Here is a 21474-nt window from a genome sequence, read left to right on the forward strand (position 1 = left end):
CCCCGAGGGATGCGGGGTCACCTGGGAACATGGTGGGGCCCCGTGGCACACGGCTCAGCCCTAAGGCGCGTGCGGCCGCAGCAGGGCCCTGAGGCACACGAGGACACGGTGGGGCCCCGAGGCACACAGGGGGCACGGGGACGCGGCAGGGCCCTGAGGCACACGGGGAGACGCGAAGACAGCCCTGAGGCGCACGGAGGACGCGGGGACGCGGCACCGGCCACAGGCCGCCCCGCCCGCGCCGCCGCTCCCGCGGGCGGCCCCGGACCAGCGCCGGGCCCCAGCGCCGGGCCGGCCGCGGCTCCCGCCCTCCGCGCCGCGTTGCCATAGCGACGCCGCCCGGCGGGCCCCGCAGCGGCGGCCTCCCCGCAGCGCGGCCCAGAGCGCCGCGCCCCGCCGGCCCCGGCCCCCCGCCGCCCCGGCGAGCTGTCGCTTTAAGAGCGGCGAGGCCGCGGCCGCCCCCGCCCTCGCCCTCGCCCGCCCGGCGGCCGGAAGGGGGCCGTGATGCAGCGCGCCCGCCCGCGCTCGCTGCCGCCGCTCGGTCTCTCAGGTAAGCGCGGCGGCTCGCCCGGCCCCACCCCGCCCTCCGCCGCTGCCACCACCGGGGGAGGCGCTGCCCGGGGCGGCGGCCCCGCCCCGCCGGGTGCCCGCGGGCCCGGCCGGCGGCGCGGCGGGGCTGGGGGCGGCGGGGCCGCCGCGGTTGTGCCCTGTGCTCGGCCGCCGCGGGCGGGCGCAGGTGCGGGAGGAGCTCGGGGCCGCTCCCGGGCGCCTTTCGGTAAACCCCGCGGGGCTTTCGGCCTCCCGTGGGTGTTGGGGACCAGCGCCCGAGCGAGGAGGGCTCAGCGGGGTCCCCGGGGCCCGGGCGTCCCTGGCGCCGGGCCGGCCCCCGGCTCCTGCGGCCCGGGGCAGCCCACGGTGGGCAGGGGCCGCTCGGCGGGGGCGGGACGGGGCTGCCGAGTCCCCGCAGAGCCCGGGCACCCTGTTTTGTGCTTGGCCGCACTTAACCGCTGCGAGTCGCAGCACTTGGGCTTACTCCCTTGTGTGTGCAAGAGCCCGTAAGCTTGTTGAAATGCTGCTCTGGACAGTTCGGTGTTTTAAGGCAGTAACGTGCACCCGGAGACCTTTTTAATTACCGCTGCCAGCAGTACTTCGGGGTTTGCTTTCTTTGTTAGGCCTTTTTGCCTGCCATCGTCAGGAGCAGGCTCCAGCACCGCTCCCGCTCCAGCCTCGGGTTTCTCCACAGCTGGAAGGTGACGCTGGGTTTTGCCTCTCCGTGCCGCGCTGCCCGCTGCCCGCCCTGCCCGCTGCCCGGCTCCTCTGGTCTGCTGGCACCGCGGCCCCTGTGGCCAAGCACCGACCCAGAGCCGGGACCGTGGCCAGCTGCGAACGCACCGGGCCTTTTTGTTGTTCTTTTTATTTCCTGCAGCTGGATCGGCTTTCGGGCAGGTTCTTTGTGGCCCTACCAGCTGCTGTTGGGGCTGGGCAAGGTAGGAGTAAGCGGGCAGGAGGGAGTAAACTGCGCTGCTATGGTGCGGAACGACCGTGTTAGTTATGCTCGGGTCCTGAGATCTGGTTTTTACTTGCAAGCTTGAGAGTTAGAAACTCATGCTGGCTGATGGTTTCATTTGCTTGGGTTTTTTTCCTCCTTATTATGAAAGAAAGAGCTTTACATTTTTTGTTCTTAAGCAGACCTCTGTGGGAAAACTTTGCTTTTAAACTTTTATTTTGGCCTTTTCTGGTTGATGCTGAGTATTTAAATTTCTTGTTCGTTGGTCCTTTTCCCTTTCTTCCTTTTTGTGCTGGATGTGCTGGCTTTCTGTTTCTTTGGCTGGTCTGGTTTCTAAATGTTTTTAATGGGGGGGGAATTGGGAAAAGATAAAATATGAGAATCTTGGGCTATTTTGTGTCAGCTTCTCTAGTGGAATCTTGCAAGCCAAAGGTGAAGATGAAAGAAAAGTAAAAAAGATCAAGTGGAGCTCGGGGTGCTTTGCTTTGTTGGAGGCAGAAAGGGAAAAACGTTATGAGGGAGCGACTGAGATTTTGTTTCACTTCTTTTGAGGTTAAAAGATAAACCAACATTTTGAAACACTTCGGTTTAAAATGCAAAGCTCTCCTTTTTCTCTTCGACTGACTCCACTGGAAAAAAAAAAAAAGTTCTTTTAAAAAAATGTAGCAGTGATTCTCTAGTTGTGGAGCCAGAAGTAGTGGCGTGTGTGGGCAGAGAGGCCTTGCTGCTCTTCCATCAGCCGTTCCTGCCTTCTCTCTGTGGACCGTAAAATTAGAAAGGCTCCGCTGTCCATTTAGTCTGATTGCCTGGGTAACGTGGGCTGTCGAAATCAAGAGAAGCTCTTTGTGAATTAGCCGCCATGCCGCTTGTGGCTTGTTCAGCCTGCGGGTTCTGGCCTCTGGTGTATAATTGAGGAAAGTAATTGTATTTTAAGAAGACTTAAATCTATTACCCAGGTGTGTGCTTGTCCCCTGGGCAGATGTCAGGGTGTGTGAGCTTTCTTTTGCTGCTAGCAGGTGATCTGTGACCTTCCGACGGTTGTAGGCTACAGTTTGAAAGTTGCAGATCTTAAGCTTTCAGGAGCCGTCCCTGCGAGACCTGAGGTTCTCTGTCCTTTTCCTCCCCTGGGAATTGCCCAGGTGACCTGCCTCCTCTCCCTGAGCTGGCTCCTCGCCTGTCCCAGGAGCTTTCATATTTTTCATTCAATTCACTGTCCAGGATGACTTTATTTGTTGCATCTTTCCTGAATTTGGTTTTTGTGGACAGTGACAAGCCTGGCCATGGAGAGCACAGGTCTGTGGAGAGGGAGGGAGAGCCAAGAACAACTAGAACTGGGTATAATTGAAAACTGTCAACTTTGCAGCGAAGGAGGATGTTCAAAGCATGTGGCTGTGTACCGAGGCTTGAGGTAGCTCCTTGGATAACACTGAGTGGAGATTTGGATCTTCCAGTTCTAAATAGTAATTGAGGAGAAAGTGTCAGGAAGTCTCCTGAGTGTCCAAATGCTGGGGAGTTATTTCGGCTGAAGTCTGAAGGTGAAGTGGCAGCAGGACCAGGTGATTTTTTTCCTCTAGAGGTGCTACTTGCTGCTGCTGTTCTGCACCATCTGATGTGGTTGCTGTTGTCCTGAAGATGTCCTAGAGGGACTTCAAAATGGTTGAAATGTTCAAGAACCGGCGTGTTGGAGTGCTCTGCTTGTTCTGGGTTTCCTGCCCTTCCCTTCGAGGTGGCTGTTTCCTGGGGAGTTTGGCTGCAGTGGGGGTCTGTGCCCTGGAGGGACCAGCCGTGTCGCGTGAGAAGGCTTTTGGGTAACAGAGTGACAGCCTGGAGCCCCTGCTGATGGGAGACCAAGTGCGGAGAGCAGCATGCCCACCCAGGTGCTGCACCTGGGAAACAGTGCAGCCGCGCTCTGAAACTCTCCCTCCGGCAAGCCAGGCCCACAGGGATGCTCCCGGCTGGGCTGGGACAGCAGGGCGCAGTTAGGGGCATGGGAGAGGCCTGGGCATCTGGGAGGAGAGAATAATTCGGGAAAGAGGCAGATCTAACAGGGAGCAAATGCCCACCGCGGTGGTAAACAGCACAGACAGAATAGCTGCTTCTGCCCGGCACGCCCTGGCTGGATCAACTTCAGGCAGTTTGTCTGTGAGCCCGTGGGTGAAATTCACTGTTTCATTCCCCAAATGTCCTGACATCCCCTTGGGCTGTTTTTATCTGCTGGTATTTGCCAGACATTGCCTGAGCTGCTCTTAAACTGCAGCTGTTTTTGCAGGTTCCCAGTTACTGCACAGTTGTTCTTACTGTGTTTATTTTAGTGGTTATAAACCGATTTTTAAAAAGGAGTTGGAACTTGAGCCGGAAAGTCTCCTTTTTCTTTTTCCCCTTCGTGATTTGGTTGAGAAGCTGCACCATAGGAGGTAGCAGCTGAGCCCTTAAGTATTACCCCCCCTTTATGCTTTGAATTTTCTGAGATGTGGTTTCCCAGGGATTTGGGGGCAGTTGTCCTGTACCTTGATTTTAGTAGCTGACATATGTTTGGGGGGGTGTCTGCTCTTAATCTTGTAAAATTAGGAACTTGGCTAGGGAGTAAAAAGCTTGAAAGAGACTTTTTTTCTCATAACATTTTGTTTAGCCTGAATGTTTGCAGTCAAACACAGCTATGTGTTTCTTTTTCTTAAAGACACAGAGAGCAAAAAGCTTCTTTAGGGCAATATTTCAAATTGCTGTGAGGTTCAGAGTCGCATTTGGAGCTAGAAGGTGCCACTTGGCCAAAACAGTTTCACCATGACTCTCTCATCCTGCATTGTACAGGGCAAAGTCCCTCATGGTGATTCTCGTAGTGGTGTCAAGAACTATGGGTTGAGGTGTAGGTAATCTTTTTAAAAAGTAATAAGTGGCTTTAGCAGAGACAAATTGAGGGAGAACCCAGTGCGGTTAATTTGATCCTCTGCTCTCATGGTAATAAATGTGTGTTGCCTTTCCAGTCTGATCTCTGCTTCCTTCTTTTTGTTTCGTAGCAGTTACTTTTGCAAGTTGAACTGAAAATAGGTGCTGAAGTGGTGAGTAATCACTTTGCTGGGAATAATCCATGGCTGGGAAGAGCCAAGGGTTCAGTCCTCCTGATCTCTTTTGTTAGAGACAGGCTAGCTTTTATTTTTTTTCTTTTTCCTTTCTCCCTTCTGTATGCTGTGTTGAACACTGAACAGCGATTGCTATGCAAGAATTTTAAGGAGAGTCTTTCAAAGGACTTGAATGACCAACTAGGAGCAGCTAAGAAAGGGTTGCCCAGGAGATGCTGTTGAGAGCAGCTGATGCGTGGTGTGGCAGCCTTCATGGAAGAAAGTGAAGAAAGGCAGGACCGTCCCTGCCTCCCCTTTGGGGTACAAGAGTGGGGGTCCTTCTTCTGAAAGCTCAGGGGATGCAGATGTGACTGAGTTTGTGGGCACAAGAGTCGTGCTGCTCGTTCTACTTACCGCAGTGTTCCTTCTAAAGGAACAAGGTGCAGCTGGCCCTGCAAGGACAAAGTGATAGTGTAGTCTGGGAATTGAACGCTGCACTTCAGTTCCTACACTCTTTGCTTGTGCTTCCCCAAGGTTTTCACTGGGAAGGAAAAGATGTTGCCTTGTGGGGATGTAGCACGGGGAGGAGTGTGGGGCTTCTGGATGTTCCTGCAGCATCACCAGGAATTTAGGTAAAATTCCGTTACATCACTTTAAGCAGTCTCAGGGTAAAGCTGGCTTTCCAGAGGGCTTATTGTTTGTTCCCTTACTCCTCTTCAGAGCTCCCACTCTACTGGTTATTATTCTCTTTGGGTGCATGTCTAGGGTCCAAGTGATAATTGTGGGGAAATGCTGAAATATGTATCTGGAAATGAAGAAAATATTCTGTTTTATGCATTCAGGTCACCACTGTTGCATGTTTAATGGATTGCTCTTCTGGGTGCTACTCAACTTGCAGCTCTGAGTTTGTTCTTGCATTCTTCCAGCGCCTGCTTAAAATGAGTTTGCATGAAAATGTGAGTGCTTTCAGGCTGTGGAGGATGAAAACGTGATGCTCCAGTTAGGTATTGGCAAACTGTCCTGCTGTCTGGAGTTGTGTGGGAGGAGAAGTGGTTTCTTGGTTGTGTGACCCCAATGGGGAGAAGAGCAGCTGGGGTTTAACAAACTGGTTAAAATGATATAGGCCCCCAAATTCTCCAGACACATCTCTCCTTTCCTAGAAGCTTCCTTTAACAAGCTGATTTCTCAGGCTGATTGCTTGCAGATGAGATCATGCAGTGTGTTTTGCAGGGAAAGAATCTGAACTTAGACTGGTGAGCCAGAAAGTTTTAACACACAAGTCACATGCCCAGTGTCCTCATGGCACATACAAAACACTAGAGACTGCGAAAGCATCCCTCTTCAGGGCTGCTTTGTGCTCCAACAAGAGCTTTCTGAATATAAAGAATACCAAGGGATGCTCTCAAGTGCTGGGTCCTGTTGCTTGGACAGCAACAGGAGATAGCAAGGAAGTATTTAATCTTTCTTAGCTCTGTTTCTCTCTTTAGTCTGTGTGGTGTTGGGATAAGCCCAAGTGAGGGAAGGCTCTCATCTGCCTTAATTCCACAGACGTTTTTCTGCTGGCTTCAGCAAAGGAATTTATGTAGAATTGATGATATTTTTGCTGTTAATGCATGAGAACATACTGAGCAGGGAAGACTTGATGCTAATGTTCTGCTGCAGAGGAAGGGTCCCACCAATGTCTGGGTCCTCTCAAAAGGGACGCCGTTCTCCATTTCTCTCGATGGCAACTGGGTTAAGGTGTCCTTAATAGAAAGGCCTCCTCTTCCAAAATAACCACAGCCATCGTTTAAGAATGTTGAAAATTAAGCAAAGCTGTTCTAAGGTGATGTTGGGTGGTGTGACCAGCATAGGGGAGCAAGCTGAAAGTTTTGTTGCCGGTAGCTTTGAACTACAACCCATTCTCACAGGCAAGGTGGAAAGGCACCTTACTGATGCCAGGGCCTCTTTGTGCCTAAAATGATTTCTTCTTCCAAATCAAGGTGGCATTAGTTATGCAAAAATAGACTGGGGGGAGTTTTACTAATATTGATTATGGAAATAGGAGCCACTTGTTCCCAAAATAAAAGTTGGAGTCGGACTGGACAGGGGAAATTTCAAATCGCAAACGTGAAATCTGCCAACATTTTATGCAACTTGAAAACAGGAATGTATACAGCAAGATGCGTTAATCTCCTACCATTCCACGTCAGTGTTGTTCTGCGTGTAGGGCAGTCTCATTCTGTGGGTCACTCCTGTGAGCTTTCTGAAACAAATAGTTGAAAGTAAATCTTACAGGTGAGCACAGACTTGGTGGTGTTTTTTTTTTCCTGTCACTTATGCATGTCTGCTCCATGGGAGTTTATCAGAAGCTCTTTCCAATCCATAACTTCACACAGGTGTTTTATAGAGGTGGAAAATCAAGCACACAAAAGTGGAAAATACCTATATGCAGGCTCAAACTTTGTTTGGCATCCTTGTGAGAGTGTGTAGTACAATGCAAGTTAAAATATCTACCTTCTATGTCATATGATTTTATTCCCCAGATAAAATAGTTGTGAACACAAGTTGCTTTGGTTCCATGGCCTTGCTCACTGGTTAATAATCCCAGGATCCTTCTTTTAATGAAAAGGACTGGTAAAACACTTGTTGCTCTGATGGATTGCCGTGAGGTTGTATATTTTTCATAGCAGCTCAACCATTTCATTCTTCACGCTGCTCCTGGACGGGATCCTGCTGGGTCTGTTCACAGGCTGTCGTCCACCTGGAGGCTGCCTGATGATCGTGCCAGGGCCACCGGCTGGGTCGAGCAGTGCGTACACATGGGAGGTGATGACCTGTACCCTGAAGAGTGGTGCTTAAACCTTGTTTTGTCCATGAAGCTTCAAGTGTGGAGCTGTTAAAACACCAGCCCACTCAGAACTAATGCTTGCAGAATGCGTGAGCAAGGAATTAAACTGGGTGGAGTTATTCCAAAATTTGGATTTGGGGCCTGTCTGATCCTAATGCAGCAGCTCTCTGGGTATTTGCTTGGAAGGGCTCCCGGCGTGGATGATGCTCTCCTGACCTGATTTGACCTTCCTTTCTTGGTGCTTGGGTACTGCGCCCAAATCTGTCTGCAAAGCTCTGCAGTGCAGAGCTCCGGTGCCTGAGGAACCTGAAACAAGTCAGCTCCTGTCAAGAGGTGGTAGGGGGATGACCAGCTCATGTGTGCTGTGGGGGATGGAGGAGAGGGCAAGAGGACAAGAAGAGGGACAGACAAACAAAGTAAACAGTTGTGTTTCTTCCCCAGGACTGTTGTACATCCTGAGTCTGCCAGCTGCAATGAGGAGGCCAGAAGAATAGGGCGGGGTATTTTCTTCCAACCAGATGAATTTATGCAATGGAAATGAGAAGTTAGTTCAGTTTCTCTGGGAATAGCATTTAAGGTGTAAAAAAGTCCCACCCGTCAATAATGAAGAGCTGCTGAAGAACGAGCAAATACAGAGACAGAGCCTGCAGAGCACGCTGCGTTTGCAGCTCTTATTTCTTGAAGGATGCGAATCTGGGCATGGTTTTGTTGCAGGTATCATTTGCTAGTGGTATCAGTCATTTGTGTTGCCTTCTTATGGAGAGCTAAACTAGCCAAGTGTCAGGTTTTGTCGTCTATCTGTATTACTGCTATGTTATTTCACTTGTGCTCGTTTGTTTCTGCCTGTCAAAAAGTAAAAAAAAAAAAAAAACCACAAAAACAAAAAAAAACCCCAAAACACCCAAACCAAAAAAAAAAACCCAGCCAAAAAAACCAACAACCAAAAAAACCCAAACCTGTAGCAGAAATAGCTGGAGTACTAGTATTCTCCAATATGAAAATGTCAGCCTAAATGAGTGCTTTTCACGAAGCTCGGGGCTGTTTCTGCTGTTCCTGACAAGCTGTCATGTCTTCATGCTGGGTAATGTGATCTTCCAGGAATGTTTATCTTTCATTTTTGCATTTATAGTGGAGCTGAGCTGGGGGTGCTTGTGAGAACATGTGCAGCGTGAGCCTCCAACGCCATGTTATTGTTTGGGATGAGGTGTTGGCCATGTGTGCTGTGATTCAGCTGCTGAAGAGAACAAATCAGACTAGCAGAGCTAGCCATGCAGTGAGTTCCCTCGCTGTTTCCCTGGACAAGGGTCCCGATGCTGTAAATTAATCTCATGGACTTTGTTTTTAAGTGCATGTGTTTTGCATTTGTCTGGACTGTGATGGATATTATTCAAATAACCCAACTTCCCAAAGTGTCCTTCCTCTTTCTGTCAGTTTGACGCCATCCGTCTACATACTTAGCTAGCAGCAATCTTATATTTTCGCTCATGTTTTGGGACAACCTGGAGGGGGCTTTATCCTCAGAATCATAGAATTGTTTAGGTTGGAAAAGACCTTTAAGATCATCAAGTCCAACCATTAACCTAGCACTGCTAAGTCCACCACTAAACCATGTCCTGAAGCACCTCATCCAAATGTCTTTTAAATACCTCCAGGGATGATGACTCAGCCACTTCCCTGGGCAGCCTGGTCCAGTGCTAGATAATCTTTCAGTCAAGAAATTTTTCCTAATATCCAATCTAAACCTCCCCTGGTGCAACTTGAGGCCATTTCCTCTTGTCCTATCACTTCTTACTTGGGAGAAGAGACAGACACCCACCCTGCTACAACCTCCTTTTAGGTAGTTGTAGAGAGCGATAAGGTCTCCCCTCAGCCTCCTTTTCTCAATAACCCCAGTTCCCTCAGCTGCTCCTCATCAGCCTTGTGCTCCAGACCCTTCACCAGCTTCGTTGCCCTTCTCTGGACACGCTCCAGCCCCTCAATGTCTCTCTTGTAGTGAGGGCCCCAAAACTGAACACAGCATTCAAGGTGCGGCCTCACGAGTGCCAAGTACAGGGGGACAATCACTTCCCTAGTCCTGCTGGCCATACTATTTCTGATACAAGCCAGGATGCCATTGGCTTTCTTGGCCACCTGGGCACACTGCTGGCTCATATTCAGCCATCTGTTGTCCAACACCCCCAGGTCCATTTCTGCTAGGCAGCTTTCCAGCCAGTCTTCCCCAAGCCTGTAGCATTGCATGGGGTTGTTGTGACCCAAGTGCAGGACCCGGCACTTGGCCTTGTTGAACCTCACACAATTGGCCTTGGCCCATCAATCCAGCCTGTCCAGATCCCTCTGTAGAGCCTTCCTACCCTCAAGCAGATCAACACTCCTGCCTGACTTGGTGTCATCTGCAAAATTAGTGAGCATGCACTCGATCCCCGATCATTGATAAAGATACTAAATAGAACCACCCCCAGTACTGAGCCCTGGGGAACACCACTTGTGACTGGCTGCCAACTGGAGTAAACTCCATTCACCACCACTCTTTGGGCCCGGCCATCCAGCCAGTTTTTTACCTGGTGAAGAGTATGCCTGTCCAAGCCATGAGCAGCCAGTTTCTCCAGGAGAAGGCTGTGGGAAATGGTGTCAAAGGCTTTACTAAAGTCTAGGTGGGCAACATCCACAGCCTTCCCCTCATCCACTAAGTGGGTCACCTTGTCATAGAAGGAGATCAGGTTAGTCAAGCAGGACCTGCCTTTCATAAACCTATGCTGACTGGGCCTGATCACCTGGTTGTCCTGTACGTGCCATGTGATGGCACTCAAGATGATCTGCTCCATAACCTTCCCTGGCACTGAGGTTGGACTGACAGGCCTGTAGTTCCCCGGATCCTCCTGGCCCTTCTTGTAGATGGGCGTCACATTTGCTAACCTAGAAAATGAGAAAATGAGCTTTGCTGGCCAGTGCTGTGTGCAGATACCATGGGTCAATCCTGGCAGCACCATGGGCAGAGAGCTGAGAGGAACGGCACTGATGGCAGTTTCTCTGGTGGCCAATGACCCTCTCTCATCTCAGTGCCTGCTGCTGCTTCCCCATCACCCTCCAGACAGAGCACCTCGTGTAGACATGCTGCCTTCTTCCCAAGGGCTGAACCCACCAGTAATTAGATGTGGTTCAGTCTCTGCTACAGCATTTTTTGGCCTCATCCCAGCACTGGAAGGACACCAAATAGCAGCAGTGCTTCTGAGGCCTCCCTAGAGTAAAGACTTATAGTGGGAAATGGTTTTTCTAGTTGCTTCTAACGTCTTGAGAGCTATTGGCTGTCTTGGTTTTAACCTGTATTCTTGGAATTATTGCAAGCTTTTGTATTTGAGTACATAGCTGAAGTTAAATGCCAAAAAGAAATCTCTTATGGGGGGTGTTAATTTGTGCAAGGATAGTCTGACGCAGTGTGCTGACCCTGTTTGAGACCCGTGCAATACATCGAGGCATGGATACTGGTACTCCAGTATCCCTGCCAGTACAGAATTAGCCCTGATTGTGTCAGTGCCAACGTCTTTGTTAACCAAGCTTTTAATATAATCTAGAAAGATCTCTTCAGAGAAACTTGATGCAAATCTTTCATAGAGCTGTTGGCAATAATGATTCTGCCTGTTCTCATTCGCTATCACAGAGTGATGGAAATACTGGAAGGAAAGGACATCTGGAGGTCTTCAGCCTGACCTCCTGCTTGAAGTGGGACTGTCTCCAGCATGTGATTGACTCAGCCATGGCTTTGTCTGGCCAAGTCTTGAAAACATCCAGGGATGGAGCACTGTACCATGCCGGATCAGCTTTTGTTTGCTTTTGCTTGAGAGTTGTACCTAGTGAACCACCTTATAGTGGGGATTATGCATTTAGGTTTGAATTACCTCATCCTGCAGGTTTAAAAACATTTAAGTGAACTGTTAGGAAATGTCCCAGTAGGGCTAGTAGTGTAATGTGTAATGTATCTGAATCCTTCTGTCTTTTCCGTGCTAGTGTGGGAAATATGAGCAGACCCTAGTGCTGTTTCTGCAGGAAAAGGCAGGCATCCTGTTAGGTGGTTTTCTCATGTTTGCACGGGGTATTGCAGGTGAAGCAGCGCTTGTAGGACATGTCCCATTGTTGGAAGGAGCACGCGGGTATTTTCCCCTCAGTATTAGCCGTGGTGTTTGTTTGCCCAGATACGAGCTTGGCTTGTCAGGAGGCACAGGATGAGCACTGCGAGCGTCCCGAGCCCTGAGGCTGAGTGTGGGATCGGTGCTGGCCAGCTGTGCGCCCAGGCTGAGGCCACACATACACAAGGCATGCAGTTGCCTTTTATCTACCCTCCGCAGCCCCTCGCAATGGGAGGAGAGGGTTTTCCCCAGAGTCTGCTGCATTTATTTCAGAAAAAATACCAGGTCATGAGATGAGTGTGCCTGTTGGAGTGTACATCTAAGTTGCCCATTGTGGTCCTGAGTATTAAGGGGAGCAGAACAGCTCTCTACATCTGAAAAGTAAACTTGCCTTCAGAAATGCCACAAGCTTCTGGACGCAGTGGGTGTCCATGAATGGCACGTAGTCAGGCCAGACCAGAGGCCTGCTGCTGTGTCTGGGCTGGGCTGGATTTCTTCAGACAAAACTGCAGATTGCAACACCCTTATACTTACTTAGGCCAGGGGGCCTTGCTTGGAAGGGAAATGGCTGGGATGCAAGGAGCTGCTGTGGAGGTGGAAGCTTCCCTAGCCAAGACCTCGTTGCTAGACTCAAATCTGGCTGCATCCCTGGACTCTGCATCCCCTGGTGTAACGGGGAGATTCAGAAATGATGTGCATGCTCCACTGGCACTGAAAATGAGCTCTTGTGGGCTGGTCATGATCTTGTTTGCACTGCCTTCTGCTCTGGAGATCAATGTTGTATTTCTGCTAGAGTGCAAACCAACCGTTGTGTCAGATGACTGGTGGTGTGGAGCGAGCAGCAGTGTCCTTGGGTGGGTTAGGAGTTCTCGCTCGCACCGTGCCAAGGGGCCCTCTGGTATCCTGCCCGTCTGAACTGCACACCTGAGGCACGCTCCTGCCTTTTGTTTCTGTACCAGAGCCAGCAAAAAGGGCTGGGAGCATGGGCTTCTGCAGTCTTCTGGTTATTTGAAGATGATAGTCCTTGCCGAGGAATCGCAGAAATGTGGTGACTACTGTTGTCAGCTGCTCTCTGCATGCTAGCTTCGGACGAAAGTGCAGAGGTCAGGTTTGGGGTCGTACGGCCGGAGGGTCCTGGAGCAGCAGCTGTACAGGACTTCAGGGATGGCAGCTGGAGCCTGACTTTGGCTGACAGGTCTTGTTTTCCCACCAGTTCCTCCATGCACTGCTTATTTTTGCAGGGGTCTGTCTTTGTGCGTTGCAGGCGGAGGAGCTGTAACGGCATCGCTGCCTCAAGCTGAGCTCTGCCCGTTCAGTGGTTCCGTTGGTTCGGTGTCCCTTGCTGGGAAAAGCAAATGGCTGGTGCGAGTCTCTCCCTTCCCGCGTGCTGTTCCTCCTTGCTGAAGCTTATAGCCAGTGCTTATGGTTTGCTTTGGCTTTCTGCTCATATTCTCCATGTCTCTGCAATAAAATCTCCAGTGAAGGAAGCTTTTTTCTGAGCTGGATTTGGAATTAATACTCAGACATTGATCTTCTCAGGTCCCCACAGCTTGTAGTTTTTGAGGTGATATATGCCAACACAGATTCACCTGGGAAACTTCTGGGAGAGAAAAACAGACTTGGGGAAGTATCACCACAGGTGAGATAGCAGGGCTTTGTCCCCAGCAGTCCTAGGCAGCTCTGCTTGTCAGAACTCTCCTTACGCCGCCTTCCTTGCTCTAAACTTGTTACAGGGATGGAGGGCAGAAAGAGCTGGCCTGCTGCAGCGGTGGGGGAGGAACACGTGCAGGACAATGCTCAGGACGTTAGATATTATCCAGTGCTTCAAGAGAGGTCAGCTTTGAAAGAGGCCTTGTGCCTGCTGAATATATCTACTGCTTCTAGGGATTAGATGTCAAAAGCCCAGAGCAGAGCCTTACTAGCTCATGGGAGTTGAGCCCTTCCTTGGAGTGGGAGTGATTCTCATCTGCAGTGCTCGCTGTTGCAGGACACCAGAGGGTACTTGGCTCATTGTGCAGATGAGAGCAAGGTAGAGAGGCTGGAGATGTTCTTCTTGGGCTGGTCGCAGTGTCCAGGGACAGGGAGGGATGTCTGTTTGCAGATAATGGTTTTCCCTGCCCCTTTCTCACAGTTGCATCAGCAAAGATGGCCAGGGAGAGTGTTTACCAGCATGTCCTTGCTGAGTGCTGCTCTGTGCCAGGAGTTGACTTGTCTGGATGACGTGTTCGCTGGGGCTTTGTCATTACAACAACTAAAGCTAAATGGATCTCGCTCCACTTCTTCTGACCTGAGAGTCAGAAGTGCTGCTTTCCTTCTCTTCTACTCTCATCCCCATCTTTGAGGCAGCCCCTGATGTAGCAGCTGGGGACTGTGTTGTTTAAAAGACAGGGCAAATAGGAGGCTGCTGCTGTTTGGATATTTCCTGGTAGTATTAAAGCTCTGAGTGAGATTTTGGGGCCTGGGGAGGAGCATCGTTCCTCCATTGCCACCTCCCCAGCCTTTCTCAGCCCTGGGTGAGGGAGCCATGATGGCAAAGTGGTGCTGAGGCCTCCTCTGCTCCTGTGTCCCAGCAGGACAGGACTTCACTGGCCTGTATGGCCAGAACCAAGCAGCTTGGCTCAGCTGCAGAACTTTATCTGTTGGGAGCATGAGGATGTATCTATCCCATGGCTGGACCAGAGGCTGTGCTTGTTTTAGTGATTTAGGAAGTCACTGAGGGGCAAAGGAGGCACCGTCCTGCTGTGATGTTTGCCCTCTTGAGGACTCTTGTCATCTCTCTTCAGAGCAGGAGAGGCTTCTTTGGCATGGGGTGGGAGGGCGAGTGCTCCCCTTGCGCCCCATTGTCTCTTACACTGCTTGGGGAGGGTCTGTCCCACATCAGGTGTCCGTATACGTCACCGCATGCGCTACTGTGTCATCTCTGAGCCGCCTTCTGTTATCCTGCAGTGCAGCTCTAGTCAGCACCTTGTATGTAAGGGTGGTTTGTCAGTACTTCTTGGAGGATGTCACACACGCATCCCAAACTTGCCCTCTCTGCCGTGTCGAGCTCTGCCCTGCTTCCCTCTTTTCCCAGGTTTATGGCTAGAAGTGGATTTCTTTGCAGTGGAAGGATGATACTAGCAGAGCGAGGCCGAGCAGATGTTTCGGCTGGGGCAGGGTGGGAGTGAACGTGCTCTCACAGTACGGGTAAGGACAGAAGTGGGCTGTAGGGTGTAAACAAAGCACTTTACAGCAGGCTTCTGCATTGCATCAAAAGTTCCTGGAAAGGTGAAGGCGGGAGCTGGCTTTCACAACCTCTCACTGAAAGAATAAAAAAACTTGAATGTGTACAGGTCCAGCCTCCTTAGTGGGACTGTCCCATGCTCTTCAACTCCTTTGTCCCTGCTTAGCTGGAGACTGCTCAGGTGAGGTCCTGGTCCTGTTTGAGGCATCGGTGCTTACTGCGGTCACCGGGCCCTGCTGTGGCCTTCCTGGATAAAGGCACGTAGAGGTCCTGCCGTAGCTGGGCTAGGCGGGCGACTGGAAGGTAAGGGGTATAAGGACCATGGAGCAGAGCCACTGTAGAAGGATGGGTGGTCTGGCAATATGGCTGGAGCAGCCTGTTGTGCTGCTGCTACAGGAGAGGCCTCTCAGAAAAAGCTTTAGGTGGTATTCTAATTAGTGTTTTCCTTATTCTTACTTGGATGTATATTCCTGTCTCACTGTTGGTAACTGTGGCAGCTCTCTGGCCACAAGTCATAGGTCTGGTGCGTGTCTCTTGACTTTTATTTCTACAATGTGATTGTGTAGTTCTTCTGCAAGACCTTCGTGCTCAGGACAGAGGAGGGATCTGCTCTGTTGTTCAAGGCTGTCAGTCTGTCTTTAGCTGTTTGTCTAGTTGTCTTCACCTTAGCATCAACATGCTCATTGGTGTTTGTTCATTTATTTCTCCCAGTGCCACTTGATCCCGCAGAGGCTCTGGGACAGCAAAAGGCAGCTTCCTGATTTCAGTGCGAACAGCTCACCAGTTCATCACTCACGAATTTCAAGTTTCTGCTTTGCTGCTCAGCGTAGCAGGTTATTTTTAAGCACTGGAAGAAAAAAACTGTTTTTAGGCCCACTGAAACACGTTCAAGGCATTATTTTCTATTTTGTGAGACCACCTCTTATCTCTTCTTAGAATGCTTTTGAAATACTTCTGGGATTCATGATACCATATAGATGCCTTAAAAACAACCAAATTGTCCTGCATCAGGATAAACAAGCTTTTGTGTCTAAATTTGTATATGGAATTTAGTATCTGCTAATGGGCCTTCATCTATTAATTGGTCTGATCTTTTCCGAAGCCAAACACAATCTGTTGGAGAAACTATAAAAATGCTAGCCCTGGCCTGAGCTGGTTCTGCTCCCTCGCCGTTTGGAAACCTGCTCATGCTGCAGAAAGCTGTTCTGTGCAAAACCAAAACAGGGTCTGTTGATGTTATTTCTAGTCCTTTGAGAAGATGACTTACTGGTCACATGTGCTGCTATGAGGTCATTAGGAAGTCTCTCAAATACACAATTTGAGAACCGATGATGCTATTGCAGAAGTATGCTCCCTCTGCGATGTGAGATGCAAAATGCTCTGAAGTACTTTAGTATGCAATAGCTCTGAATGGGATATGTTATTGTGCATATTTGGGCTTATTCCAGTGAAAAAAGGACTGTTTTCTGCTTTGCTTTATCCCTAGATTGATTAGTGAATGTATACCGCGGGATCAAGTTACATTTCAGAGGGCATCCAGCAGAGAGCCTATTTATGTGTTGAAGTGCTGAAGGCAACAGTGAGTCTAACTGCAAGATCAGCAGTTTTCTAGCAGTGCTTTGTGCCTCCACGGCACCATCCTTCCCCGGGGAAAGGAGGTCCTCAAATCCATTTGCAAGCTGGGCTGTTGCTCTCCCCGGTGCCGTGGGGGAATGGGAAGCTTTCTCTAGACCCTTAATGTTGCTTCTGTGATGTGCGTCTGCTTTGCTTTTATTGATGTCCCTCCTGGACTCCCTGTTCCTGGATGTCCAGAGGTACCTTCTGCCACAAACTACCCTGTGTCCTCCAAAGGGAATCCTTTTGATCCCAGCTTACCCCAGAGGTCTGCGATCCAGCTTGGTCCCTATGCATCATTATGTTGACAGGGCAGGCATCCTTATTTTGGCAGGAGAGCGCTTTGTAAGTGTGTTATCGGAATCAGTAACACCCTCTTGGAGTAGGGCTTCCCAAGCAGGGAGAGGTCTCATGTCTTTCCACCTCCACCCTACTGCTGGTCATGTGTTTCTGTCCCAAACCATATATGAGCCTTAGGGATTGTCCCATCCCTCTGAGCTGATTAACACACTCAAACATAGGAAAATTACCCAAAGCGGGGAAAGAAGTAAATAGTTTTCTGTTCTTGGTACAGAGGTGGATTGTGTGGCTGAGTTGGGGTAAGGAGGTAGGGAGGAAGATGGGAGCAAGGTGGCATCTGACTGCACCTATGACCATGTCTTACAGCTCACAGTTGTGTTTTCCAGTTGGGGTTTTGTGTGGGTACAGAGTGGTTCATCTCTGCTTCCTTTTTTTCTTTTGAATACCCAAAATACCTGCTGCTTCTGTTCATGCTTTGCTGTGATTCCTGCTTGAAGCCTGGTGTAGCATATGGGATTCTGAAGAATGGGCTGAATTGCTGCCGTCTGCGCTTCTCAGCCTCCTGCTGTGGAGTCCCTGTGACTGTCACTCCTGTACAACACCGGCATCCGCTTCCCACCCTGGGACGGCTGTCACAGCCCTGCACCGCTGGCCCCAGGAGGACGCTTACCCCTGCCGGGGTGTCTGAACGGGGCATCGCAGCCCTTCCCTTGTTGAGCAGCTTCCTCGCAGGAGGCAGGCCAGCACCTGCGTTTCCCAACGGGCAAGTCAGCAAAGTACTGCTGCTCTTCGGTCTCCCTCTGCTGTTGTGGTCCCTGCTGCTGGTCCCCTAACTAGGGCCTTGTACCAGTGACAGCAGGTGATGTTGCTCTCAAATCCCAGTGGCCTTGTCGCCCAGGTGCCTGCTGCAGGCTGTCGCACTCCAGGGCTCTCCAACGGCCGCAGCAGTAGCTTTGCAGCAGGGCAGGGGCGGCAGCCGGTGCTGGAGGTGGAAGGGCTTTGCAGGGCTGTGCAGTCGAAGAGCGGTTTTGCAGCCCCGTGGCTGTGCCCTGTGGTGGTGCCTTACCGGCATATGTGGGTGGTCTCCCCAGGGTGCCCGCAGCCTGCTGGCCCCTGTGGCCATGTCAGTGGCTCCTGTGGCTCCATCTGCTGTGGTCCTGCTTGTCCTGCCACCGTGGAGCCTTAGTAATGTCACCTGCCTGTGAGGTTCCCACTGTCACTCTTGGTAATTATCTCCCCCCAGGTGTCACCTTCTGGTATTGAGTTTTGTATTTTTCCTCTATTTCTATATTTTTAAGTGAAAAGGAGATGAATGTGATGTCGCACAGCTGTCCGACAGCTGCAGTAGTGAACTTCACTCCTGGGGGACCCCAACCCAAGGAAGGCAAACGGGGTGAGCTGTTGCGATGAACATGCATTGAGCCCTGGTGTCACTGCTGGTCTCTCCCTCATCCGGGAAGGACTTTGGAATTCCAAATGACTGAGAAGAGCCCAGCTCTGCTCTTTGGTTGCAATAATCCCGTCGGCTGGAATTGCTTAATAAATGACTAGTTCTGTCTTTGCTTTTTACCTTTCCCTCATGGATGACACAGGCTGGTGAAGAATGAACGTGAGGAGCACGGCGTGCTGATGCTCTTGCTGGGATTTTTCCTGTGAGTGCAGGCAGCCGTGTTAAACAAGAAGGTGCAAGCTGGCTCTGCGGTGCCGTGCCGGGGCCTGGCTTGCCCCTGGGACTACACGGGCCCTGCTTCCTGAGCAGGAGAGCTGCTTTATGTTGTGGTTTTACTAAATGAATTCAAAGCTTGGCCTTCCTCCAGGCGAAGTCTGGGCCAAGTGCCAGCGGAGCAGCCCCTGGGGAGAGCACTGGAGCAAGGAGGGGCCAACAGCAGGGAAGAGCGGAGGAATCCAAGAAGGCAGATTTGCCTAGAAAACAGCTCTGTTTCCATCTGCTCGGTCAGGAGTTGCTATAGGAACTGGGATGATAGAGGCAGGGCCATCTCCTGGGCCTGTCTGTGTGTGCGGAGGGAGGGAGGAGGGAGGAGTTACTCAAGTTTGAACATATCATGTGTGCTGGTGGAAAGTTGCAAGGAATGTCGAAACTACAGCCTGGCTCAACCTATGGAGTTCAAAAGAGACATGGCAGTTGTTCCCTGTGCTCAGCAGGCCCCGGGCAAGGCAGGTAGGGTCCTTCCAGCTTAAATTGGCTCTCAGCTTGCGATCAGCTCTCCCCCCCGCGTGTTTCTGTCGTTGGCGAAAGCACAAACTCCTTTGGAGACTTGCTGGAAATGGAGGGGGGTTTGTGGAGGTGGCAGTGCTGGGAGGTGAAGCTTTCCTGCCTGGGCTGGTAGGGAGATGGTGGCTCTTTGCGCCCTGTTTTTCCTCCCACAGCTGCGGGAGGGTTCACAGATCACGGGTATTCCCACAGCGTTGCACGCCCAGGGCCCTCTGGGACCCGCGGGATCTTTTGTTGGGTAGAAATGTGGAGCTGGATGGGGTCGTTCTCCCAGACAGAAGTTGTTTCCTGGGCTGTGGCTCTCCGGGAAAGCCCATGGTGTTTGAGCTCTCAATCCGACATACTTGACTGAAATGTTTCAGGGCTAGGGCTGAGTCAGATATGCAAAAACTGGGGCTGGCAGCGAGTCGCTTGTGGACTGTGGGAGAGCAGGGGGGACACGCTCCCAGCCTCCGAGTCCCAGCGGCTCCTGCCCCCGCAAGTTTTGTGGCTGCGCGTCGCCTGCGTTCGCTCACCTCTTCTCTGGAGGAGATGCAGGCGTCCCTGTCCCCTCCTGATGCACCTACTGCAATTTTTGTCACTGTCAAACTTTCTCAGACTCGCATTTAGCCTGAAACACAGGAGTATGAATATGCAGGAAGCTGCTCCTGAGAATCCTTATTGTTAGGGTTAACCATGGGGCTCTCCAGTAGCAGCCCTTCCAGATAAAATCTGCTTATTTCCCCAGTAAACCCATTTTTTTCAGGTGCTGAGAACTTTCCAAAATAGCCATGTTTCCACCAGAGCGTTCCAGGGTCGCTCACTGCTCTGCAGGTATTTATTTAATAGGTTTGGCTGAAATTTCATCTGCCCTTTTTGTGTCACAGAGGATAATCTCTGCTAAAAAAAAAAAAAAAGGTGGGTAGTGTTGTTTCTCTTTCTGAGAAGCTGCACAATAAGCCGTGGAAAACTGAAATGCAATCTCTATACACAGACGCAAAGCTTGCCAAACTGGATTAGATCACAGCCCACCTACTCAGGCACCCATCTTATCTCAGGCAGCGGCTGCTTGGCACATTGCACATGGAAGCCCAAGAGCTTGAATGCAGACGTGGAATAACCTGCCCGTGTAGGAGATAACTTTCTGGTCACGTTAATTACTGCTTTGCTTATGCCTGGCTGGATGAAAATTTATATCCAGTGTACTCTTTCTTTTACTCTGCTAATGGAATCGCAGATGTTCTTATTATGTAGATCCACTTCCAATATTTTATTGAATTACTCCCACATTGCTCTGTGGCAATATGTCCCAGAGGCTTAATGCGCATGGTATGCCGTGGAATTTCATTTCCTCAGTTTTAATTTGTTTTTTTTTAATTTCAGTTCATTTTCAATATGGAAAAGAGGTAAATGGGATCCTTTTTTTGGTCTAGGCATCATTATTTTACATATTTCTTTTTTTTCCCCCTCATCTCTCCTGTTTCTCTTCTCTTTGCCTCAAACAATCCCAGGATTTTCCTACAGCTACCTGCCTTCTGTGTAACTGCTAAATCTTCTTACTTCTCTGTGGGTCCTGTTTTCTGGTCTGTCTTGGGAAAATTTGATCAGAATCGGCCATTCTGGCTTTCCATAGCTGTGAAATGCTGCTAGAGTTTTTTCAGTGTTCTTGTCTTTTCCTTTGTTTATAAGCAAAACATTTGGTTTGATTGCTTGAAATCTATTGTGGTAAGCAAAGATCTTCTCCGAACTGTCTATAGTCATGCTAGGTTATTTTTCTGGAACATTTAGTTAATTGAAATTTTGTGCCTGTACATGAGAAGTTCAATTTTATCTTGTAGAGTTATACTAGTAAATAGTAAACCCAGCAGAACGTGGTTAGACCTGCCTGGAAATCCTCACTGAAGTCTCCAGGCTTGATGCAGCAATTTCAGCTGATCCGTAAGTGTTGCCACTCACTGCTCCCATCTTTGCCAGGCACATCATAAATTAAACTTTAAAAACACTTTGTGTAGTAAACAAAGTTTGCTCAAGCAGAATGTAATGGTCGTGTGTACCCAGATTTTGCTTTCTCAGTTGTGTGCACTGATGCACCTTCTGCTCAGCCTCTGAAGAGATGATACCCACTGAGGACACAACCTGCCTTGTCCCCTCTGGTTCAGGCTGATCTGCTGTGGGAGGGCAGTAACACTTTCCACTTGCTGCATTTTGGTATTTGGAGTTATTTCGTTCTGTGGAATGCAGTAAGTGATAATAATTTTTGCTTCTTTCTGATATTGGAAAAGCTTCCTCCAGTTTGGTGTCTTTTTGTAGATGCGTGGCATGGCTTTTCACACTTTTAAACATTTTTTTGGTAACGTTACAGCAGAGCCAGTAGTGCTCCTCAAGCTAAGGGCAAGGTCCGTGTTCCAGTGACAGGTGCACTGAATTTTTGTTTTATGAATATGAAGAGACATTTTACAAAACTCATAAAACATAGCTTTGGTAGTATCAGCATTTCTGCGGTGGTTTGATGGAAAGTTGGTTGCCAGCTAAATTAGTAGATGTTCCAAAATAGTGTTTCTGGCTTGATTTTCACTGAACCATCTCTTTAGAGTTTGGCTTCCACCCTTAC

General features: G+C 50.0%; 1 protein-coding gene across 4 annotated transcripts in view; it reads left to right on the forward strand.

Moving 5' to 3' along the window:
- The first annotated feature begins 372 nt into the window (after positions 1-372).
- The window catches only part of LOC142418312 (discoidin domain-containing receptor 2-like), a 63587-nt gene continuing 42485 nt past the window's right edge, over positions 373-21474 (forward strand). Inside the window, exons 1-2 of one of the 4 annotated variants that reach the window (XM_075519954.1) lie at positions 373-550; positions 7835-8107. The gene's annotated coding sequence lies outside the window, so the exon portion shown is untranslated. Of the gene's footprint in view, positions 551-7834; positions 8108-18678; positions 18831-19629; positions 19698-21474 lie in introns of those variants that run through there. The other 3 variants (XM_075519951.1, XM_075519952.1, XM_075519950.1) reach the window with 3 other exon arrangements.

This window comes from Mycteria americana, chromosome 17 (genome assembly GCF_035582795.1).
Source record: "Mycteria americana isolate JAX WOST 10 ecotype Jacksonville Zoo and Gardens chromosome 17, USCA_MyAme_1.0, whole genome shotgun sequence".
Lineage (NCBI taxonomy): Eukaryota > Metazoa > Chordata > Aves > Ciconiiformes > Ciconiidae > Mycteria > Mycteria americana.